Source organism: Monodelphis domestica, chromosome 4, assembly GCF_027887165.1.
Source record: "Monodelphis domestica isolate mMonDom1 chromosome 4, mMonDom1.pri, whole genome shotgun sequence".
In the NCBI taxonomy this organism is placed as follows: Eukaryota; Metazoa; Chordata; class Mammalia; order Didelphimorphia; family Didelphidae; genus Monodelphis; species Monodelphis domestica.
The window spans coordinates 182,822,324-182,838,495 of NC_077230.1; the positions used below are offsets into that span (position 1 = coordinate 182,822,324).

The 16,172-nt window shown below is 34.7% G+C and overlaps 1 protein-coding gene across 4 annotated transcripts in view; it reads left to right on the plus strand.

Annotated features, from left to right (window-relative positions):
- METAP1D (methionyl aminopeptidase type 1D, mitochondrial) overlaps positions 1–16,172 on the plus strand; it is a 102,198-nt gene that overhangs the window by 36,083 nt on the left and 49,943 nt on the right. The window contains exon 2 of one of the 4 annotated variants that reach the window (XM_056793993.1): positions 5,087–5,193. The exons of the other annotated variants lie outside the window; for them this stretch is intronic. The gene's annotated coding sequence lies outside the window, so the exon portion shown is untranslated. The remainder of the gene's footprint in view (positions 1–5,086; positions 5,194–16,172) is intronic. 4 annotated transcript variants of the gene reach the window in all.

The window sequence follows — 16,172 nt, forward strand, 5'->3', positions numbered from 1 at the left end:
CAGTGATCCAAGTTAGTTCCAGAGGACTCATATTGAAAAATACTATCCACCTCCTGAGAGAAAGAATGTTGAACTTGGAATATAGATTGAAGCATACTATTTTTTACTTTCTTTATGTTTCTTGCCTTTTTAAAAAAAACATAGCTAATATAGAAATATGTTTTTCATGAAAAAAGGAAAGAATATAAGACTAAGAGAATCATGTTGCCCAGATTCTAGTCCTAATTGTGTGATATTGGGCAAGTCACCTCTCCTCTGGGTTCTCTGTAAAATGAAGAGGTTAAATTATATGACCTCTGAGATTTCTTCCAACTCTTAAATGTCTACAAGACTTAAAAGTTAAAAGCTTTTAAAAGTCTACAAGACTATCCCTAGCAACTAGCTTGTACATCTACAGAAAAGTTTGTTATTTTAATACTTAAGAAAGTTTCTTTTTTTATGGAATTTTGCCTTCACACAAGTAGCTTATGATGATACAAAGTCTGAGTAATGCTAGCTAAGAAATATGTTCTTAAGCTGTTCAGCTCTCACTTTGGGGGTAGTGGTGAAAAAGATAAAATGTCTTGGTCTTTGAGGAAATATCATATCAGTAGGGTCAAAAATGATTTATTCTGGCCCTTAAATTAAAAAAAATTATGTTTAAAGTTTTATTGCTTTTGTATTGTCTAAGTAGGGGCTAGATTAAAATATGTAAAGCAGCAACAACAAAAAAAAAACCAAAACCACGATTTATGAAATCTCTGTTGTATCTTTCATAGAATTAAAGATTTATTTAACTTTTGCACATATCTCCAACTCTGATTTAATCCATTGATTTTTTTATTTTTTCTTCCCAGAAAAAAGAATCAGTTCAAAACTTCTCTCTCCTTTATTTCCCTTTCTTTTCATTAAAAAAATGTGTGGATTAAAGCTTTTAGGTGGAAAGTTTGTTCTCTTCTCCAAAACCTGTATGAAGCTTCTTCCCAAGAAGCCTGAGACTTTAGCTTTCCTTTCAAACTTTAGAATTTATTACACTGGTTTGAGAGGGAGAGCTTGCTTCTGTGAGTATCACATATCTTTCTAATGTGTCTACATGTAAATTAAACAGTAGACCTAAAGTCCAGTATTAATATTCTTAAAATTCAAAATTAGTGTTAGTAAAAGAGCAAGCTGAAAATGATGATGATTATTTTGCTCAGCAGTGGAAAATGTTTTTGCAAAGCCTTACCTTGGAGGAATGATTTTTCCTAGTACTTCTTAAAAACTAGAACTGTGTGGTAATTTTGATGACTGTCAGTTCCTGTGGGGTGTTTATACAAAGGTACTTTTAAATGAAGAGCCATTTTTAGAACAATTAAAAACAAGGATAGTCAGAGTAGTTGGCTCAGGGGACTGACAGGTCAGGGCTCAGGTTTATTGACAGAGCAAGGTCAGGCATTCTGTGCTCCAACCACTGCCCTGCAGTACCTGCCCTCGGGGTACATGAAGGCTTCAGCCTTTTGAGCTGTCAATCCTGCTCCTTTTGGTAGTGCTAAAGCTACACAAATGCAGTATATGGTAAAGACAGAAGAAGGGAAACTTTGGAAGGGAGGGTAGATATGTCATGTCTCCTGAAACACTGTAATGTGCTATGGAAATGCTGTTTTAGAAACAAGCTGATAATGTTTGTATGCATACATCTTTTCTGGCTTGAATGTTTCTGCTTGTATGGGGGAGAAGGAACTGAAAACATACCAGGGATTGTCTTCTGTTCTTCAGACGCCATAGTTTGTAGTTATTGAATCCTGAGGAAAGAAATTGCCTGGCTGAAGTAGTATTTTAATTTCATTTTTTAGTTTTGAGTTACATGCTTCTGGCAAGCTCCTGGACCGCTTCTGTTACCTGGTGGCGCCTATATTTCATCAGACTTAGACAGGCAGACTACCTGGATCCAGGCCCAGATGAACTGTTGTGACTGATAAACATGATCCCACCCTGCCTCCTGCATGGAACTCCCTCCTTTTCCTTTAAAGGAATCTAAATCTCTGAGTCCTTCAAAGATCCCGAAGAGAGTTAAGAAAAATGTATTCAGGTCTCATTTTATTATTTTCTTTCACTGCATCTTTTCTGTACCCAGGGGCCAGTGAACATTACCAGTTGTGCTGCCACTTTGCTGGAATATTGGTAAAAGATTCCTCTACAATAAGAAATGAGTACAGGGATATCTAACGGTACCCAGTATAGTAGGACTTACTTGACATTTGGTGATTGCTGCTTACTCAAAGTGTCAGCATATCTCTTTGGTGGTTTTCAGATGTCTTTGAGACATTTTTTTGGAAATTATTGTTGTTCTTATTCAGATGCATAGAAATTAGTAAAATAAAAAGAATTATTTTTATTTTGAAAATCTAGGTCATGTTGGATTTAGAGTAATGATATAACATTCAAACATTAAACAAATGTTCTATTTTTAGCTTGATAATATTCTCCTGGTGGCTTTTCCTTTCATTAGAAAATATTTTAAACATTTGTTTTTATGATTGCAAAGGGAGTATTAGCATTCAATGTAATTAAACTTAATTGCATTTCCTATGTGATTTATTTTTAGTCTGTTTTTGTATGCGTTATGATTTTTACCCTTCTCTGTACTAGCTGTGTGCTATGGGCTTGCCTTTATAGGGTTGTGGGAAAAATGTCTTTTTGCTATGGAACAGTCAAAAGTCACAGATTTGTAGTGTACATCTTTTGGAAGTTTTCAAGTTGAATTTTAGAATGTAGTCAAGTAAAAAGATCATCAAATGTAAAGTTTACATCCTGTTACATTTTTTTTTTCATTTTGCAAGATGACCTAGAAGACATCACCTCATCTTATTGGCCTTAATCACCCCAATTGTGAAATGACACAAATAATGACTGCTCCCACCTTCTCAAACTCTTTCAAGGTGAAGGAAATACCTCTAAAACACATCAAGAAGTTGCTATTTAGCACCCTTCCAGGTGGAGGTGTTTCTGTTCTTTGGAATTTGTATACAATCAGTTTTTCAGTGTTTTCTCTGTTGTGATCTAAAAGTTAAAACACTTAAATTAATATCAAATAAATTAAAATATTGAATGGATCTATTTAAGTAAGTAGAAAAATAGAGCCATCTTGTGCATTCTCTACTTCCAAAAACTTACCACAGGGCAGTGGAATGTGGATAAGGTGTCATTCTGGGACAAAACAGTACTGAGGAGTAAGAACCCAACCAATGAATACCTGAACATTGGTTGCCAGAACCCAGAACTATGGAAAATGGTATTGCTTGTTGACATGCAGTCTTCAGCATTGGCAAGTAGGTTATACTACCAATGCTACCACTTTGTAGTACTGCCTTATAAGTTAAATTGGGCTTCTAGTTTGTAGCCAAATTGCAGGAATTTGCCCATGAACAGCCCTACTTTTATCAGTAATGCCGAGCTATCTCTTAAATCCTTACAGAGACTGCTTTTCAAAGATCTTTTATGAGGAATCCTTATGATATTCAATTTTTCAGCCTCACATGGTATGGTATAATTTCAACAAAACATAGTATGACTTTTTAAGTGGGATAAACAGATCGAGTGACTAAAGGTTCTAAATGCTTACCACATTTGACATCCTTTGATTTCCTTACTTGGAAAATGAGAATCAGGGCATGTTACAAAGTTCCTCAATACCTAGATATGATATCAATAGATATCTTAATATTTGAATTGTATCATTTGAATATATTTATATTGGAAGCTCCTTTTCTTTTCCATCATGTTTTTTTTTTCTGTTCTCAAAACTATTGATAGAAAATACATAGCTTCTTTTTTATTTTATTTTTTAAATTTTTATTTAATTAGATGATTTAGAATATTTTTCAATGGTTACAAGACTCATGTTCTTTCCTTCCCCTTCTCCCACCCCCTTCCCATATCTGATGCGTAATTCCACTGGATTTAGCATGTGTCATTGATCAAGACTGATTTCCATATTATTAATATTCGCACTAGGGTGATCTTTTAGAGTCTATTTTCCCAATCATAGCCCCATCGACCCATGGGTTCAAGCAGTTGTTTTTCTTCTGTGTTTCTTTTCCCACAGTTCTTCCTCTGGATGTGGATAGCGTTCTTTCTCATATGTCTCTCTGAAAAGTCCATTACATTCGATTTTACCACAGTGTATCAGTCTCTGTGTACAATGTTCTCCTGGTTCTGCTCCTTTCACTCTGCATCAATTCCTGGAGGTCTTTCCAATTCACATGGAATTCCTCCAGTATATATTCCATTGAGCACAATAGTATTCCATCACCAGCATATACCACAATTTGTTTAGCCATTCCCCAATTGGAGGGCATCCCCTCATTTTCCAATTTTTTGCTATCACAAAGCAGAAAATGCAGAGTTTCTTGATAATTTTTTTTTTACAGGAAGCAATCTATACAGACTATCTTCTTTTCTGAAAGAAGTTTGACAGAGATAAGCCAGTTGCTACAAGAAAACAAAAGAGCCTAGAAATGGCCTTAGCCATGATGTACTTACTAAAACAGAGGGATATGGTAGCCAAGTATAAAAACAGTTTAGTGTCACTTATAAAAGCCTTACAATAGGAAATAGTGGAAGGTATTGTTTTATGAATGATAAGAAATGGTGGATGGAAAAAGAAAGTAAAAGAAAGCTTGATAAAAGGTTCAATTTAAGGCCAAATCATCAAGAATATTTAAGAATGGAAATGAAAGGACAATGAGCAAAAATTAATGGGGAGGATGAGTCATGATAACTATAACAAGCCTTCCCTCTCCCATCAATAACAGTGGAACCATGACATTTAATATGATATTAAAGAAAAGACATTATCATCCACTTTGCTGCTGTATTCCAATGTGACTTGCAATTAAAACCTTCCATTTATGTCATCTCTCCTACTAGAATGTGAGCTCCTTGAGAACAAGTCTGCTTTAATTTTCTTTTTTATCCCCAACACTTTGTATAGTGTTTTGCATGTAATACTCCCTTAATAAATTCTTTATTCATTTATTAATTAATTTTTTATATTCTAACATCACAGTGATGTCCTGCATGCAGAAGTATAAATGATACTAAAACTTAGATCATGTCTACACAGATGAGACACACGCTGGAGGTAACACAACTTTGAGGCTATTGAGAAACCAGTTTTCAAGATCCCTGAAAGAGAGGATGATGCCAGATGTTTGGACAGAATCATAAGCGGTATTACTACTGGAAAAAAAGGCAATTGAGAAAATGTCAATAATTACCAACACATATGCCTACTTTTCCAACTCTATAAAGTTTTGAAGAATAGTTTGCAAATTAATCAAGGGTATCCTTGATGGAAGTATGAGAAAGGAACAGACAGACCTTCAAACATGAAATATTCTACAGCAGGTCACATATTTACCATCAGACAATTAACTGATTATAACAACTGTTGTGCCTGGTTTTTGTTGACCAAAAAATACATTTAATTCTATAGAAACCTGTCTTAATGGCTTTCCTCCAACAAGGACTCTCTTATCCCTCTGTTAAAATCGTTGGGTGTTAGCTCAGTGTGGTAGAAAGGGCGGGATTTGAGATCAGTAGACTTGGGTTTAATTTTCAGCTCTGCTGCTTACTGTCCATGAGACATTAAACACGTTACTTAACTTCCCTTGTCCTTGGTTTCCTCATCTGTGAAACAAGGAAGCTAGACTACATACCCCTTTCAGCTTAAAATCTATAATTCTGTAAGCCTAAGAGGTCAGAGGAAATAACTTTACTCAATGACTTTCTGATTATAAATACTAACCAAGTGAGATATAAAACATATAAGTGGCAGCAGTGACTGGAATACAAGAGGGACAGTTGTACAGTAAGACCATATTCACTTCCTTAGTAACCATGCCAAATTAAGAGACATCTAGATAGGTAGGTCCCTAAAACACTGGAAAGCCTCCCTGTACAGATTCTTAGGAACGTGTGGACAGAAATCAAAACAGAATAATGAAAACCTGTGATTGTCAAGATCTACACTGTTGGTTGGAAAATGAGATCATTCCTTTATGGAAATGACCCCTTTCATAGTTGCAAGCCAGTTTCAGTCTTCCATTTTTAGATAACCATACAAAAGATCTTGGGTATCATTTAGTCTAGTTCCCTCATTTAATAAATAAGTAAACTGATACCCAGAAAGGTTAACTTTATTCACTTATTCAGTAAACATTTATTAATTGCCTTTTGTGTGCCAGGCAGTGTGCAAAATATCCAAGGCCACACAGCTAATTAGTGTCATAGCTGGCACTATATCCCAGATCCCCATGAGTCCATGACTTTTCATTGAACCTTGTTGCCACTTGTAATTTAGTTAAAGTTTCTTCTAATGTCTTGATAAATTAGCAGCATCACTTTTGGCACATTAAGATGAATGAATGACACTGTGATTGAATTAGAAAGCCCTTTGCCATGAAGCTGAAATGGCCATTTAGAGGCAAATGCCTTGTACTGGTTTAGTAGATGAAAATATGATGAGACCAGTTTTGTACCCCTGGGACCCAGGGGTATTTGAAAGATCAGAGGAGAAAAGTGGATAGAGAGTTTGTGCTAGGAGTTGATTGACTATAAAGGAGACTTATTATTTCTAGCACTGTAAGAACCATTTTCTTGTGTACCTTAGTTGAATAATTTTAGGCAGGATTTTAGCAATTGGATTCTGTGTTTCCACTAACTTCCCTGGTAATTTCAGGAATTTTTTATATTAATTTCTGATTGATCTTTATCTTCGAATGTCTTTGAACAAGATAGCTGTAAATTTCTCTAATCCTTAGGCCTGTCTGTCAAGTAGTTAATAATGTAAATATTCACTTTAATGCTCTAGGAGAGGGAAAGAGAAGAAAATCTAGGCAGCTATTTAAGTGATTAAGTGAAGGAAGAATACTTTTGTAATGAGAATAAACATGCCCTAATGCATCTGTTTTGTAAGTCTGGAATTTTCTGTATGAGATTTTGTTAAAGTCAAAATATATAGTTACATACTTAAATTTTATAGAAGTTTCTTGGGGGATGAGTGATGATAGAGTGTCAAGCTAGATATATGGGACTTACTTGAACTCATTAATTATGAGTTAGATTAAGAAGACAGATTCTGAGTTGAGGTTTAAAGGATGATGGGAATATGGTATGGAAAATTGAATAAAGAAATTGTTCAAGCTATGGTGCACCTTATACAAAGGTAGAAGAGCAAGAAACAAATGGAAGAGGAGGTTTTTTCAGTTAGCAAAACCAGTCCAAATGATAAAAGAGTAATAATAATAATAGTCATAGCTAACATATATATAATGTATTGCGATTTCAAATCTTTACAATATATTGTCCCACTTGATCCATTTAACAATCCAGTTAGCTAGAGAACAACAATAATATACAACATAATATGTATGCAATCATTTCATAAATCTAGAACTAGGAGGTATCATAGAAGCTATCTGGCACAACCCCCCCCCCATTTTACAGTTGAGGGAACTGAGACCCCCCCAAAAAAATGAAATGACTTCTTTAAGGTCACACAGATAGTAAACATCAGAGACAGGATTTTAACTGGGTCCTCAGATTCCAGTAAGTGGTCTTTCTACTATATTATTCTACTTGCTTCACTTTGTGAACCTTAAAAGACTATATAAATGTCATTATTAAAATTCTTAAATGTTAATAATAGTTTTATTAATAGAGTTAATTTTAGAGTTGCTCTACTCTAAAGAATCTTTAATCCTTTCATTTTTAATCCTTATGAAAGACAAGCAAAAATTTGAGAATAAAAGGAACTGCCAATAATTTACTAAAAGAAAGAAAATTGTTTTACCTTCTGGACTTAGTAACTACACAGTATCAAAGAACTAAAGAAAACATTCATTTTGAGAAAAGAACAGGAGAGGGGAAAATATCTGACCTAACCTTATTGAATACAACTCTTGTCCCATGGAATTTTAGTAAAACTGAAGGTTTGTATGGATTGAGGAAAGTTTCTTTACCCTCTCATATATTAGTTTATTTGAGAATATGGTATGAACAATTCCAACAGAGATTTTAGAAAATAGAGAAATCTAAGAATAAACTTTCTCTAAGAAGAATAAACTCTATAAAAGTTATTCCTTTCATCCATTTTATGTAAGGTAATTTATCTCATTCTACCTTTCCCATTCCCTTTCTCCTATTTCATCCCTCTCCTCTCCACCCCCACTTATTTTTTTTTTGTATCATCCCATCAGAGTCAACTCATACATATTACCTCTGTCTATGTATATACTTCTAATGATGAAGTTCTTAGGAGTTACAAATAACATCTTCACATGTAAGAATATAAAAGTTTAACCTTATTGAATCCTTTATGATTTCTTTCATGCTTACCTTTTTATGTTTCAATTGAAGTTTTGTATTAAAAAGTTAAATTTTCCATTTAGCGCTGGTCTTTTTTCATCATTATGCTTGAAAGTCCTCCATTTCATTGAATATCTATTTTTCTCCCTTAAAATTTATACTTAGTTTTTCTGGGTAGGTTATTCTTGCTTGCATTCCTAGCTTCCTTGCCTTTCAGAATATCATATTCCAAGCCTTCTGATCTTTTCATGTAGAAGATTTAGGAATCTTATGTTATCTTGACTGTGGCTCTGTGATATTCAAATTATTTCCTTTTTGGCTACTTTTGGTATTTTTCTCCTTGGTCTGAAAGCTCTGAAATTGGATTATAATATTCTTGGGAGTTTTCATTTTAAGATCTGTTTCAGGAGATAATTGATATATTCTTTCAATTTCTGTTTTGCCCTATAAGATCTTGTATATCAGGCCAGTTTTGATAATTTCTTGAAATAGGATATCTAGGCTCTTTTAAAAAAATGATGATTTTCACATAGTTCAATGACTTTTTTTTTTAAAAAACATTTACCTTCCATTTTAAAGTTAATACATTGTATTGATTCCAAGGCAGAAGAGTATAAGGGCTAGGCAGATGGGGCAAAGTGATTTACCCAGGATCACTTAGTTGGGAAGTATCTGATGCCAGAGTTGAACCCAGGACCTCCCATCCCTAAATCTGGTTTTCAATCTATTCAGCCACCTAGCTGCCCCCTAGTCCAATGATTTAAATTATCTCTCCTTGATCTGTTTTCCAGGTCATTTACTTTTCCAGTGAGATATTTCACATTTTCTTCTATTTCTTCATTATTTTGGCTTACTTTATTGTTTCTTGGTGTCTCATGGAGTCATAGCCTTCAGTTACCTAATTCTAGTCTTTAAGAAATTATTTTCTCCATCGAGCTTTTGTATCTCCTTTTCCATTTGGCCAATCCCGGTTTTTAAGATATTATTTTCTTAAGTATTTTTTTGTGCCTCTTTTTACAAGCTGTTAACTCTCTTCATGATTTTTTTTAAACCCTTATCTTCCGTCTTGGAGTCAATACTGTGTATTGGCTCCAAGGCAGAAGAGTGGTAAGGGCTAGGCAATGGGGGTCAAGTGACTTACCCAGGGTCACATGGCTGGGAAGTGTCTGAGGCCAGATTTGAACCTAGGATCTTCATGATTTTCTTGCATCACTTTCATTTCTTTTCCCAATTTTTCCTCTGTCTCTTATATTTTTAAAATCCTTTTTGAGATCTTCTAGAAATTATTTTTTTTGGGGGGGACTGTGACCAGTTCACCTTTTTCTTTGGAGCTTTGTATGTGGCTGTTAGGATTTCATTGACTTCTTCTGGTTTTGTGTCTTGATTGTCCCTGTCTTCACTGTAATTTTCTGTGGTCAGGTTCTTCTTCTGTTTGCTTATTTTTTCCCAACCTATTTCTTGACTTATACCATTATGTTCTGCTCCCAAGGTGAAAGAGGCACTGTCCCAAGCTTCAGGCCTTTCATGCTGCTGTTTTCAGAGATAACTCTGAGAATCTGTGAGTTCAGTTTTTCCAAGGTGGGTATGATTCTAAAGAGAAGTATGGTTACTTCTCTGTGTTCTGGTCTGTGAATGACTAGAAGCACTCTCCTCTGTCTTAGAACTGTGACTATTGTCCTTACACCTCTGCTACCACAACCACTAGTGAGCTAATGTTTCTCTTAGCACTGGGACTATGGCCTAGAACTGCATATGGGCAGTGAAACAGAGTTTTGCACTCAGTGCCAACAAAGGGTCCTCTGTAATTTTCTGACCAGTTATCTGACTTCCTTCCTGTCTGTGAGTTGGGAACTTTGGAAACTGCTTCTGCCACTGTTTATGAACTATTACCTCCAAGGTCTGTTGCGGGCACTCCAGCAATTTCAGTCTCCATTTAGTTCCAAGTCTGCCCATCACCCTGATGAGTTAGACCTTTCCTGCCTACCTCCCAAGTTGTCCTTTTGTTTTACCCCTACTTTTTTTTTGTTTCTGCCATTTAGAATTCAATTTGAGGTGTTATTGTAAAGTTGTTTAGAGGGGAGTTTGGGAGAATTTAGGCAAATCCCTGATTTTTCTCTGCCATCTTGGCTCTGCCCTCTAAAAAATAAACTCAATCAATTCCTAGACTTCATTTGTAGACAACATACTTAGAAAGCATTGTGTTTTTCTACTTAGAAGAAGTCTTACTTGAGTGCTTTTAGAATCCTTCTATTATTGACATGAATAAAGATCAGTTGCAGATGACTTAAAACTGGGAAGGCATAGCTAGCACGATGGATTCTAAAGTCAGTATCAAAAATGTTTGGAACAGCTTAAATGCTGAGTTCAGCCTTCTGAAGATGAAATTTCATAGGGATATACTTGGATTTTTAAAACCAATCTTGTATATACAAGGTAGGGAGGCATGTTTAAAAAAGCAGATTTTAATTTAAGGAAAAATTTACTTTCAATTAAAGATATCACAAGTAGAATGGACTACCTCAGTGATAGTGAGTTCTTCTGCATTCAAAAGTCTTCAAGCAAAGTCTCTGTAACAACTTATCAGGGATTTCATAGAGGTGTTTCTTGTTCAAGTATAGGGTGAACTTGATATCCTCTGATGTCAGTCAGTCAACAAGCATTTATTAACTACCTCTAGTTTACCACCTTCAGTCACCGGGCATATGAAGAAAGGCAAAAGACAATTCTTTCAAGGAACTCATGTTCTAGTTGGAGAGACAACATACAAAAACTAGGTACAAACAAGATATAAACAGGATAAATTGGAGATAATCAAAGGGAAGACCCTAGAATTAAAGAGGATGGAAAAAAATCTCTTTCACTCTGAGATTCTATGAGTACCTTCCTGATATCAAGCCCCAGAGTGTCAGAATACAGGCAAATATAAAATTTAACACTTTTTCTTATGTTAACATTTCTATATTAAAGTTTTATATCTAAGAGATTAGTTTGCCTGACAGTACAACCCTTCCAGGTTTTTAAACAACCTCATTTCAGTTTCATCTGTTATTATAAGTGAAAAATACACTTAGATTTAAAAGAAAGATTATTTTATCTGGGCTATTTGTTAAGCAAATTCTCTGATTCATATATAGTGATTGCTGCAAATAATTTCAAAAAGAATTTCCCATTACATAGCCTTTAGTAATTATTTGTGGAATAAAGTCTAGATGTCAGGCAGCATTGTAGAGTGGATAGAGAATCAGAAAGACCTAACTTCTGCTAAAACTGAAAAGGATCAATAACACAAACAGGAAGAAATTAAGAGATAGTATTGTGACAAAAACTCAGAAAGGAGAGGTGATAGGCTAGTTCACATGCTGCAGAGAGGTCAAAAAAGATGATGTCTGATATTGAGAAAACACCATTGGATTTGGCCTTTAAGAGATTAATGGTAATTTTTAAGGGAATGAGTTGAGTCAAATGTTTTAAAAGTTAGATTCCAGGCAGATGAGAAGTGGATGAGAGAAATGAGAAGTAGAGACAAATTGTCCTTTTCTAGGAGTTTCCTTAAGGTGGATCATAGAGATTAAGTAAAGATTTTTTAAAATTAAACTTTATTTTCCCCCCAATTTACATATAAAAAGTTTACAATATTTCCAAAAAAATATTAACTCCCAAATTCTCCCATTCCATTCCTTTCCCCCCAATTCCCACCCCCTTCAAATGGTAAGTTATCTATGAGATTTTACATATGCAATCATGTAAAACATTTCTCCATATTAGAAAAAAAAAGAAAGTGAAAAAAGTTTGCTTTAGTCTGGATTCAAACTCAGTTATTTTTCTCTGAAAGTAGATGACATTTTTTATCACAAGTCCTTTGGAGTAATTTAGGATCATTGTATTGCTTAGAATAGTTGTTATTCATAGTTGTTCACAGTATTCTTCTCCCGGTTCTGCTTATTTTATTCTGCTTTAGTTCATGTAAGTCTTTCCAGGTTTTTCTGAACTCTTCCTGTTTGTCATTTTTATAGCACAATAATATTTCATTATATATTATAACTTACTCAGCCATTCCCCCAATTGATGGGTATCCCCTTACTTTCCAAATCTTTGCCCCCCTAAAAAGCTGTTTTAAATATTTTGTACATATTGACCCCCCCTTTTTTTCTCTTTGGGATATGAACTGTAATTGCTTTTTGGCTATAGGTCCAAATTGCTCTCCTGAATGAATCAGTTCACAACTCCCCCAACTACGCATTTGGGTCCCAGCTTTCCCACATACCTTCCAAGTTTTGTCATTTTCCTTATCTGTCACAACAGCCAGTCTGATAGGTGTGGGGTGGTACCTCAGAATTGTTTAATTTGCATTTCTTGAAATGATAGTGATTTAGAGCATTTTTATATGACTATAGAGAGCTTTAATTGAATTGTCTGAGAACTGCCTATTTATAACCTTTGACCATTTATTAATTGGGGAATGACTTCTATTCTTATACATTCAACTAATTTCTCTTTATATTTGAGAAATGAGGCCTTTATTAGAGAAACATGTAAAAAATGTGCACCATTATGATTACTATGTATTACTTTCCATCCTATTTAACTATTTAGTTTCTGACCTCTACTTCCTCCAATTTTCCCTCTTTTCTATCAGCCCCACCCTGCTTTTTTTGGAGGGCAATTTGATAGAACTCAGATGGATCCCTGTACCTTCTTTGCCATCCTGGTTCTGTCCCTCTGGAATTTTCAATAAAGATTTCAATAAAGATTTTTTAAGTATAGAGAGATCAAGGCATCAGGGAAGAGGGAGAGGTTTAAAGATGGGAGGGGAAGTAATTTCAAGGCCTGGAGAGAATTGATCAGTGTTGTAAGAAACTGAGACTGGAGTTATCAAGAAAAACATAAGGAAGAATAGATAGCTAACATTTATATAGCACTTACTTTATGCCAAGTATAATGTCTAAAGACTTACAATTATTACCTCATTTCATCCTTACAAAAACCCTAAGAGTTAGATGCTGCTTTGCCCAAGGTTACATAGCTAGTAAGTACCTGAGGTTGGATTTGAACTCGGGTCTTACTGACTCCAGAATTAGCACTCTATCCATTGTGTCACCTAGCTGTCCCAAAGATGTCAAGGTGTTATATGATATGGAAGGGAGAAGTTCAGTGTGAATGGCCTTTTTTTCTTCCTAGTAAACCTTGAGGTGAATATTTCAGCTATTAAAAGTAGGAGAAGAGATAATAGAGAAGGCAAGAGGAGAGAAGAGAAGATTTATGTACCCCACCATGGGGAAAGTGATAGAGAATCAACTATGCTAGAGTATAAGAATTAGATTGTATTGCAATAATGAGGACCCAGTTGAGATTATATAAAATGTAGATTTGGAGTGGCTCCTTCTAGCTTGACAGACTGATTTCCAGAGCCTGGATTGTTTAAAAAAATTTTTTTATGTTATTAAATGAGGAAGTTGGACTCAATGACCTTTGAGGTACTTCTGACTCTAAATCTTTGAACCTATGTTGCTAAACATTTATCAGTCTGCATTAGTAGAAGAACTTTCCTGACTAGAAGTTTCTTACACCAATAAAAATAACAAATCTAGAGAGGAAAAATATTAGATAACAATTTGTGGATGTTTTTCATTAAATTATTATTTTTCAGTGTTTGATATGGTACATGTATATAATGTGTATGTGTGTATATATATATCTATATATATTTAAACCCTCACTTACCATCTTAGAATCAATATTGTGTATTGGTTCTAAGATAGAAGAGCAATAAGACCTAGGCAGTGGGGGTAAGTGACTTGCCCAGTATCACATAGTTAAGAAGTGTCCGAGGTCAGATTCAAACCCAGGATGTTCCATATCCAGGCCTGATTCTCCAATTCACTGATCCACCTAGCTGCCCCACTATATATTTTTTAAATACTTGATATTTCATGGCAAAATTTGAAGGGAACAAACTCAAATGGTTATCAAAAATAGGTTACCCCTTTCTTAGCAGGGTGCCTTAAATTGCCTCGTTTGTCATTTCTGGCTAGATAAGGCACTGTTTCCAGAAAATCCCAGTTAAAATGAAAAAATATAAATATATTACCTTGATGTTAAAATACTTAAGCTATGAGCACTCATAATTAACAGAGATTATTTCTCTGATTAACTGAGAATGGATACTTTTACTTCTGGACTGGAAAGGAAATGGCTAAATATTGGTAAGAGGAGGTAAGGTAGGCCTGAAGTAGAATTCTTGGAGGCTTTTAGTTGGGGAGAGAGAAGGAAAAAGAAGGGCTCCCAGAAGGAAAGTGGAGACCTGCTAAAGGCAAACTAAATAATTTTCCCAAGCCCTAACCCTTAGAGGACTAAATAAAGCACAGTAAAAATACACACTTGATAGGAAATGGCCTAGAGATGGAGTTATAGAGCCCATACTATTACAATGAATTTTACACCATCATATTTAACTGGGTTGTATAATAATGATGTTCATGGAACATCATTTACCTCTCTGACATGCCTGCTACTTGAGCAAAATAATACCTTTGTGGATGAGAACTAAACATAGAGGCATTCTTTCTTCTGGAGTCTAAACAGAGAGAACAAGCCTAGAAAATAGCATGTTAAATTCTCATGTGGATTGTTGGCAAGACTACAATTTAGTGTTATACAGCATATTTCTGATATATTTCACTAAATGCCTTTTTTTAAAAGGGGGTGGGGTGGGGAGATTGGTAGATTAAAGTAAGGAGTGACTCAGTGACTTTAGAAATAGCAGTTGAGGAATTTGAACCTTAAAATAAAACCATACCTAAATTGACCAAATATTTTTCAGCAATGAAGTAACCAGTAGCAAGAAGTAAAGCTTTATTGTGTGCTTTACATAAGTGCCTCAGCTGGTTGGACTGATCATTACCATACTGCCACTTTCCATATCCTTGCTGCTGCTACCTCCATGTCCTTTGTTGTTGCTCCATTGGCCAAACATATGTAGCAGTACTACAGGGCACAGAACATACCTCCAGGTTACTAAATGCTGCCAGATGTGGTTAGAATGAATTGATTTAAATGGCTATGATTTAAATAGTTAACTTTACCTGTTTTCTTTTGAGTTTTGAATTTCTTTGCTATAGTAAAATGCATTTTTTAAATGATTCCAGTCATGTCCTGTGTCCTGTCTTTACCTCCTTGTGCTATCCTAATTAGGGAAGTAAGGCAGAAGGGAAGGAGGATGGATAAGATATTTGGTTCATTGAGCTCTAGTGATTTTTATTTTTCCCTTTTGGGCAAAAAAAAGTTAAATATAACTGATTTACTTGTTTCAGCAAGAAGTGTTTTGATTGTTTAAAGTTTAGGTGAATCTCACAGGTTTGAGTTTTTAGCTGGGATTGTGGATTTTGTCTGATCCTTATTTGTTTTAAAGCTTCTAAAAGGAAACTGTTTTTCTCACTTGGTCTAAAGAAGCCAGGAGCTTACTGCTTCAATAAGTTCGTTTTTGTATGAAAGAACTTTTTTTTTTCTGTTTGCATTCTGTCATGTATGAAGCACTGGACTGAGTTATATCCAAAAGACAAACACAGATACCTGTTCATTTGTTTTTTAAAACAAAATAATTGAAGGATTCCATTAAAAATTTTGCATTTTAAAGGCAGATTACTTTCATTTTAATCAATTGATTGTGTTGTAATTAGTTTACATTGTCTTGCTTGTTTTTGTTTTGTGTTTTAATAAGATGTAAAATGGATAATTCTGGTTATATTAAATTAAAAAGGGTTGGTACAAATAAAACTAATGTAGCCAAGATTTGAAGGAGAACAGACAGTTGGAGGAAAAAAATTTATAGATAGTTTTTCTGG